Genomic DNA, 8197 nt, shown 5'->3' on the forward strand with positions numbered 1-8197 from the left:
CCATAATGGGGTCATAAAGAGTTGAATATGACTGAACAATAACAATCTCTGTATGTACATATACTTTTTTGCCTTTCCAGTTTGTTGGAACCTGGAAAAGCTATTGCTCCAGTGGCATTCAACTGTGGGAATCCAAGGTTACCTCCTCACCCAAGGCCCATCAACACTATAGAAAGAAGTTCAGTGGAAGAGGCTGCGCATAGTAGGCAATTAATACATATGTGTTAATGCTATAATTCTTATCTCTAGACACCTAGTACAATGCTGGGTACACAGCAGGTACTTAATATCTGCTAGTAGTTTACATGGCCTGGTGAGTTTTAGGTCATAGGCACTCTTATATCACTTCATTTATTTGATCTTCACAAACCCATGAGATAGGATGGGCAGAAACCATTTGCCAGATGAGGAAACTGAGGTTCAGAGAGGTTAAGTCATATGACCCATATCACACAGCTGGTTGTTAATTTAGCTGGGACTTTAACAAAGATCATTTGGCTAGAAACACAGGGCTTTTCTATCATATAATTTTTCTATTCATCAATTAATTAGAGAGACAGCATTGGTCATGCAGGCTAAAAATACCTCCTTTATCAGACTGCCTTTGTAAATCTAATTCTCACATCACTCAGTCCTTTGGGCTAAGGCAATGAAGATAAATATAGGGATATGGACTGTGATTTCATTGATATGAGAAAACCCCAGCTAAGGACAGTCTCTCTACTAGTGCAGGTTGGTACCTTCTCTGCAACTTATACTCTTTAAGAATTGCCTAGAATGATTTCGGATACATGAAGCACTTTGCAAACCTCAAAGTATTGCATAAATACTTGGTATTATTGTTGTTGTTGTTGTTACAGTACCAAGAGATTAAGAGGTTTGTCTGGGATCACAGAGCCAATAGGTGTTAAAAGAAGGATTTGAATTCAGGTCTTCTTGGTAACAAAGCCAACTTTCTATTATACATTATGCTACACTGCCTGTCCTGTGGGCAATAAAGACCTGTATTAAAGAGCATATGTCCTCTTGAAGGGGTACTTTATGGACCATTATCACCTAATAGTCCCCTAAGAACTGTTTCTTTTAAGTTATTGTGTTGAGTTAGTTAACCAGGTATTCCAAGGAATGGGACAGACGCCCCTAAGAGCAGGGATAATTCATGTTTGTCCTTATATCTCCAGCACTTAGTTGGCACACAATAGGTGCTTAATAAATGCTTGTTGATTGGTTGATGGGAGTAGGGAAAGAACCAGGAAAGGTGTGGGCATGTGATACTGGAAAATAAAGGATGTAAGGATGTACCACAGTGGAAGACTCTGGGTCACCGAGGGCCACCATGAAGCTAGTAGGCAACTCAGGGAAAAAGAAAGGATCTCTAAAAAGAATTTGTCCTTTAGACACTCGCAAGGAAAATTAAACAAACAAACAAACACAAACAATCTTGAGATAAATGTCTCTTAATTTGCCATTTTTCCTAGAGATAGTATCAACCATAATACTCTTCCTATATTAGTAGCAAAAAGGGAGAGTTCATCCTCTATCACACCAAAATGAAAAAGTTAGCAATTCTCACCCCTTCCCCAGCATTACTCATTAAAGATTTCTCAGCCATGGTGTTTCTATAAACCTTATCCAAAACTATTTGCATTTTCATCCTAAACCATCTATTAGGGGCAAACATAATGAAGTTATGCCTCAATGGCTTGAAAACTATAATCTAAATTATACCCTAAAGTATAAACATGGAGGCTGGGTAGTCTAAATTATAATAATACTAACAACATTAACATTAGTTAATATTAATATCTTAAATTTCTTCACAAAGCGTTTTCCTCAGAATAGCTTTGTGAGCTAACCAGTAAGAGTTTTATTATTCTCATTTTACAGATGGGAAAACTGAGGCTCAGCTGACATTTGTGCTCAGATCTCCTGACTCCAATTCCAGGGGTTTTTCTGCTGTACCATGTTATGCCTAACTGAATAGATCCTATACTGCTCAGAGTCCCCTGGAGTCCTATGTCTGAAGGATAACTCTTAGAGGACTTGGGCCAGTCATTTTATGGAGCTTCTCCAGTTAAATCATCTGGATGAAAAATGCAAATGGTATTGTTCATGATGATGAAGAAGATGACGATATAACTAATAATTGAGGGATAAAATTGATTCCATATGGTATACTGGGTAATTCTTGTGTGTCAGAGCTTACTGAGGACCTTGAAGTAAGTCACGGAGATGACCCAGGTGCCAGGATCTTTATGGCTTTGTAAGAAAGAATGATACAATAGAAAACAACAGTGGATTTGGAATCAAAACACTTGGGTTCAAATCTCATTTCTTTCACTTACTGCCAATGTGATCCTGGGCAAATCATTTAATTTTTTCTGGGCCTCAGTTTGAATATCTGTAAAATGAGTTTGGACTAGATTGCTTTTATGTTGGTGAGTCAGACAACGAACATTTATTAAGCTCTTTCTATGTGCCAAGCACTGGGCTAAGTGCTAGAGTTAGAAAGGCAAAAACATATTTCCTGTCCTGAAGGAGTTAACATTCTCATGTAGGAGACAACATGCAAATAATTATAATATATAAATATATATATATATATTATATGTAATATATTATATATAATACATTATAAATATATATATATATAAAATAATATATAAATGAGGGTAAATGGAAGGTAATATCAGAGAGAAGGGGTAGCAGTTGGGGGAGGGGAAAGAAAGAACTAGGAAAGATCTGCTGTAGAAGGTAGGATTTGAGCTGAGTCTTGAAGGAAGCCAGGAAGCAGAAGCAAGGAGAAAATTCCTGGGAGGGGGACTCCCAATAAAAAGATGTGGAATCTGACTTCACATGTATAACCTATGTCAAATTGCTTGCCTTCTCCATGAGGGAGGAAGGGAGGGAATTGGGAACTCAGAATTTGAAAAAAAGAATGTTAAAGTTGTTTTTACATGTAATTGGGGGAAAAAGTAAAATATTGAATAAAAAAAGAAAAGACATGGAGTCAGGAGATGAAATCTTGCCTATTAGATGCAGCAAGGTCAGTGTAACTTGGTGGTAAGCTGGAGTTGTGTGTGTGTAAAGTGTAGGAAGACTGGAAAGGTAAGAGAGGGCCAAGTTATGAAGAACTTTAAATGTCAAATGGAGTATCTTATATTTTATCCTGGAGGTAAAAAGGAGTTGCTGGAGTTTACTGAATTAGGTGCTTTAGGAAAATGATTTTGATGGCTGAATGGAGAATGTATTAGAATGGAGAAAGCTTGAAGCAGTGACCAACCAGAAGAATACTGCAATAGCTCAGGCATGAGATGATGAGGTTCTAGATCAGGGTGGATGCAGTGTGGATGGAGAGAAGAGGGAGCATACAGAAGACACAGGTGATGCCATGAAGGTAGAAACGACAAGACCTGATGAGAGATTGGACACATGGGTTGAGTTCAAGTGAGGTGCTGAGAGTCTAAGATCCCTCCCATTTCTGAATCTATGAGACTACAAGGCCCTGACTGAAGCCTTCTTGCCAATTTTGTGCCCCAGGAGATCTTTCACCTTTAAGGAGCAATCCTTCCTAGAAGCCGAGAAGTCTTAAATAATCTTGGGGGAGGCATTTGAATCTGCCCTTTGATGGTTTGCCATTGCCCCACTTTGGTCCCTCTCACCCAGCTCATTCCCAGTATCAAGATAATGTAGTCTCCCATTTTCTTGCAAATTCAATTGCTTTGAAAATAATATTGCATATTTTTGGGGGGGAAAGGGGGAGTAAAAGATGGTAGAAGTCTGATGAGCATGAAATGAGTTTCTTACTTGGCAGATGTTTTGCAAAATTTTGCTTCTAAATCTGTTTTACTAAATTCTGCTCTGTCAGATTTATGGATGAGATCTGCTTTTGTGGGTTCTCTTTCTGTGATATTCTAATGTGTAATAATAATGACTTATATTTAAATAGCATTGTATAATTTATAAAGTGTTTTAGGAGGAGCATGTTCAGCTGCTAGAAAGTTAGATGGAGGCAATAGACATCTCTTATACCCCCAACCATTCCAATGTAGTTGTTAGGACCCCATAAAAGAGGGAACATGTCTAACTCCTAGCCAGGCACACAAGGGAAGTATGTTTTGGGATAATATGATGAATATTGAAAGAGGCCATCAAAAATCTTGATTTTAGTCCTGGGATTGCCATTGACCTTGGGAGAGGTGACATTCTTTGTTGTAGCAGACAGAGATTTGAAGTCAGTATGACCCTTTTTGCATCCTGGCTCTGCCATTTACTAGCTATGACATTTTATCTGCACAATGAGGGGGCTGGGCTAGATCAGGGGTTCTTATCTTTGTTTTGTGTTAAAAAATAAAATAAAGAAGACCTCTTTTGGCAGTTTGGCAAAATCTGTGGACCACTTCTCAGATTAATGTTTTTAAATGCATACAGTAAAATACAAAGGAAAGAAATTATGCTAAGTATGTAACTTTTTTTCCTCTTCAATTTTAATAAGGTGGAGAACCTCTGGGTTATATGATGTCTAAATTTCCTTCTAGCTCTCAATGCTGATTCTATGAATGGCAGATGTTAGAGTGGCCCATCCCATTGAGCTCCCTTGCATAGTCTCGATTTCCCACTTTTTGGTCCATCAGCTTTTGAAGTCCTATAAGCCTGTCTCCTGGTCCCCCCCCCCCCCCCCCATGAGGCTGACGTGACAGGTTGCCTTGAGCCTATTCTCCGAGCTTGGCATTAAGGAGCAGTAGGGATGATGTAATGCCTTTCCTTGTCAGTTTCCTCTCTAAATCTTCCCAGGGATTGTAGATTCTTTTATCCCCACTGCTGCTGACAAAATGATTTCCATTTGTTTCTGGGGAGAAGTAAGGAGGATGGGAGATACAAATCACCGAGTGGTCAGACTTCCACTGCACGCTAAGTGGCTGTGTAAATGCTGTGCTCTCGACCAGGGCTTGACGTCTCCTGGGTATCCTAATCAGACATCATAACCCCTTAGGAGTTCCTGATATGCTGGGACATGACCATCTGTCCAGGTGATAAATCTGGCATGTCCTGCATTGTGCATTAATGGAATATTGACTGGAACGTGAGACAAGAGCTACCAAAGGATCAATTGATTCAGTAGCCCTTGGGGAATGCTGAGTTTGTTGTGCCAGGTGACCTACATACTAACCAGAAAATCTATTTCATGAAAGACATTCTGCCTCTGGCATGGGTTAATAGCTCCCTCTACACCTAACTGATTCAGTGATTTATAACCTGTGATGAGTTGGATAAGGAGCCCCTATCTATTTTGACCTGGGTTCAAGTCTTGGATCTGCTATTTACTAAGCCGTGGGACCTTGGATGAGTTATTTCATTCTCTAGATCCCAGTTACATTACCTTTAAAATTATGAACTGGAAAATGAAGGGACTGGGTTAAATGGTCTCCAAGGTCCCTTCTTGGTTTTGTCAGTCTACATTCTAACTGTGTATTTTCTGAAGTCCCTGCTAGATGTGACATTCTGTGTTCTGCATTTCCAACATTCTCCATCCCAGCTTTGACATTTGGTGATTCCATGATTCTAGCTGGGACTGTAACCACACCATAGGATTTGAAAGAAGTACAGATTCCATCCCAGCTAGAAGTCCCCATTCCCCCTTTATCACCTCCTCCCTTAGGCAGCTAGGTGGTGTAGTGGATGGAATACCAGAAATGGAGTCAAGAAGACCTGAGTTCAAATCCTGCCTCATTTACTAGCTGTACGACCCTGGACAAGTCAGAACCTTTGTCTGCTTCATTTACTTCAACTGTAAAATAATGATAACAGTGATATCAAGGATGATAATAGTACTTAGAGGCAGCTAGGTGGCTCAGTTGATAGACAACTGGTCGTGAAATCAGGAAGACCTGAGTTCAAATCTGGCCTCAGACACTTACTAGCTGTGTGTTCCTGGGCAAGTCATTTAACCTCTGTTTGCCTTAATTCACTAGAGAAGGAAATGGCAAACTACGCTAGTACATTTGCCAAGAAAACCCCATGGACATCATTCATGTGCTACCATCTATGGCATCATGAAGAATCAGACACAACTGAATGAAATGACTGAACGATAGCCTCTCAGTGTTGTTATGAGTATCAGATGAGATAATATTTGTAAAGCAGTTAACACAGTGATTGGCATATAATAGGTGATTTATAAATTCTTTTACCCTTCCCCTCTTAGATCCATGCAAGTTTATATGTTCATAAATTTTTAGGGGCTCCATATGTCCCAACCACAGCCCTCTGTCTACTTCTCATCTCGCTTCTACATTTTATTTGTTTCTTATTATCTTATGTCCCCCCTTTTTTTCCTAGGTTTTTAAAATTCAAATTCTCAAAACTTACAAAGTTTCTGTGTTGGAAACTAGAAAAGCTACATAGAATCTTGCAATATTAAGGCTAAAAAAGATCTTGAGAAATCATCTAAACCTTCATTTTACCAATAAGGAGACTAAGGTCCAGGTAAGTAAAGTAGCTTGCCCGGTAGCACATAGCATAGTTGGAACAAGAACCCAGATCTCCTGACCTCTGGTCCAGTGTTCTTTATACTATATCACTAGGCTTCAATTTACTCATCCATCCATACCAATAACTGGCTCATCAGGATCATGGTTTGTTTGAGCTAAAATAACCCTTCGAGATCATTGAAGCCACTGAGGCCCAGAGAAGGTGAAGGCTAATAGAAAGGGTAGACACAAATCACAGAATTTTGGGCATCATATTTGGGTTTCTTGGAGCTCTTTGCGAGGCAGACAGGCAGCTTTGGTGTTTCTATCGATCACTCTGTACAGTCTGTTTCCTTATGTGTCACACTGGTCCTAAGCATGGTTTCGCTGAGGGTGATAAGGAGACACAATTTGGTGCCAGGCTTCTTCTCTTATCTCTTGGTGCTCTTGACCCCATCAAGCCTGACAGGCTCATTACATGGTCCTATAAGGGCATTCTCACTGAGCAGCCATTTCAAGGAATACATCTGCATTGTGGCTGGGTTATTTTGGAGAAAGCATTAAGTCTGTTGGTAGAATGAGCTGGCAAGGGGAGTTTTCTTGAAATGGTCCTCTCCAGAAATCTGCATCCAGAAATTTTGAAATGCCTCCTGTTCTAATGCTTATAGAAACCCCAATCTGCTTGTGCCTTCCCTTTAAGATTACCTCCCATTTTACAACACTTAAGCACAGTTCCTGGTACATAGTAGGTGCTTTATAAGTGCTTGTTGATTTGGCTTATGCATATAGTTATTTTTTTGCATATTGTCTTCTCTATTTGAATGTAAACTTCTTTCTGGGTGATTACGTGAAGATTTCTGGAGATGACCATTTTGAGAAAATTCCCTTTGCCAGCTATTTCTACCAACAGACTGAATGCTTTCTCCAAAATCACCCAGCTATAAGGCAGATACATTCCTTGAGTTATGGCTGCTCAGTGAGAAAGACTTCGCAGGACTGTGTAATAAGTCCACCCAGACTGATGGGGTCAAGAGCACCAAGAGACGAGAAAAGAAGCCCAGCATCCAAATCGCGTTTCCTTATCACCCTTCAGTGAAACCATGCTTAGGACCAGTGTGACATATAAAGAGAACAGGTAGCTGACCGTACACTATGATTGATGGGACTTTTTTCCCTTTCTTTGTATCCCAGGTGCTTAGCACAGTGCCTGCTTGGCACAGAATAATTAATTTTTTAACTGACTCTACAAAAGGAAGAATACTGGAAAAAAGCTTCCTTGAAAAGAGGAATAGGCTTGGAAATATGGTGATGAGACAGCCTTTCGGAGTCTAACATCAAAGCCTCTTGCCCTCTTGTCCAACACTCCCCTGCTTTCCATCCTCACTGCTACCAGCCTAATTCAGAATGGCATCACCTTTTGTCTGGATTATAATAGTCAGTCAGTCAACAAACATTAATTAAGTCCTTATGATTGCCCGGCATTTTACTAGTCTCCTGACTCTTCTTTTGCGCCTGTAGTCTCTCTTTCTACAGCAAAATTCAATATCCAAATAATTTTACTAGAGAAAAGATTTGATTATGTCATTAATCTGGGCCTGATTAAAACTCTCCAATGGCTTCCCATTGTTTATAGGACCATCTAAACCAAGGGTGGGGAACTTGCAGCCTTGAGGCTACATGTGGCCTTCTAGATCCTTAAGTGTGGCCTTTTGACTGAATCCAAATTT

Source organism: Trichosurus vulpecula, chromosome 1, assembly GCF_011100635.1.
Source record: "Trichosurus vulpecula isolate mTriVul1 chromosome 1, mTriVul1.pri, whole genome shotgun sequence".
In the NCBI taxonomy this organism is placed as follows: Eukaryota; Metazoa; Chordata; class Mammalia; order Diprotodontia; family Phalangeridae; genus Trichosurus; species Trichosurus vulpecula.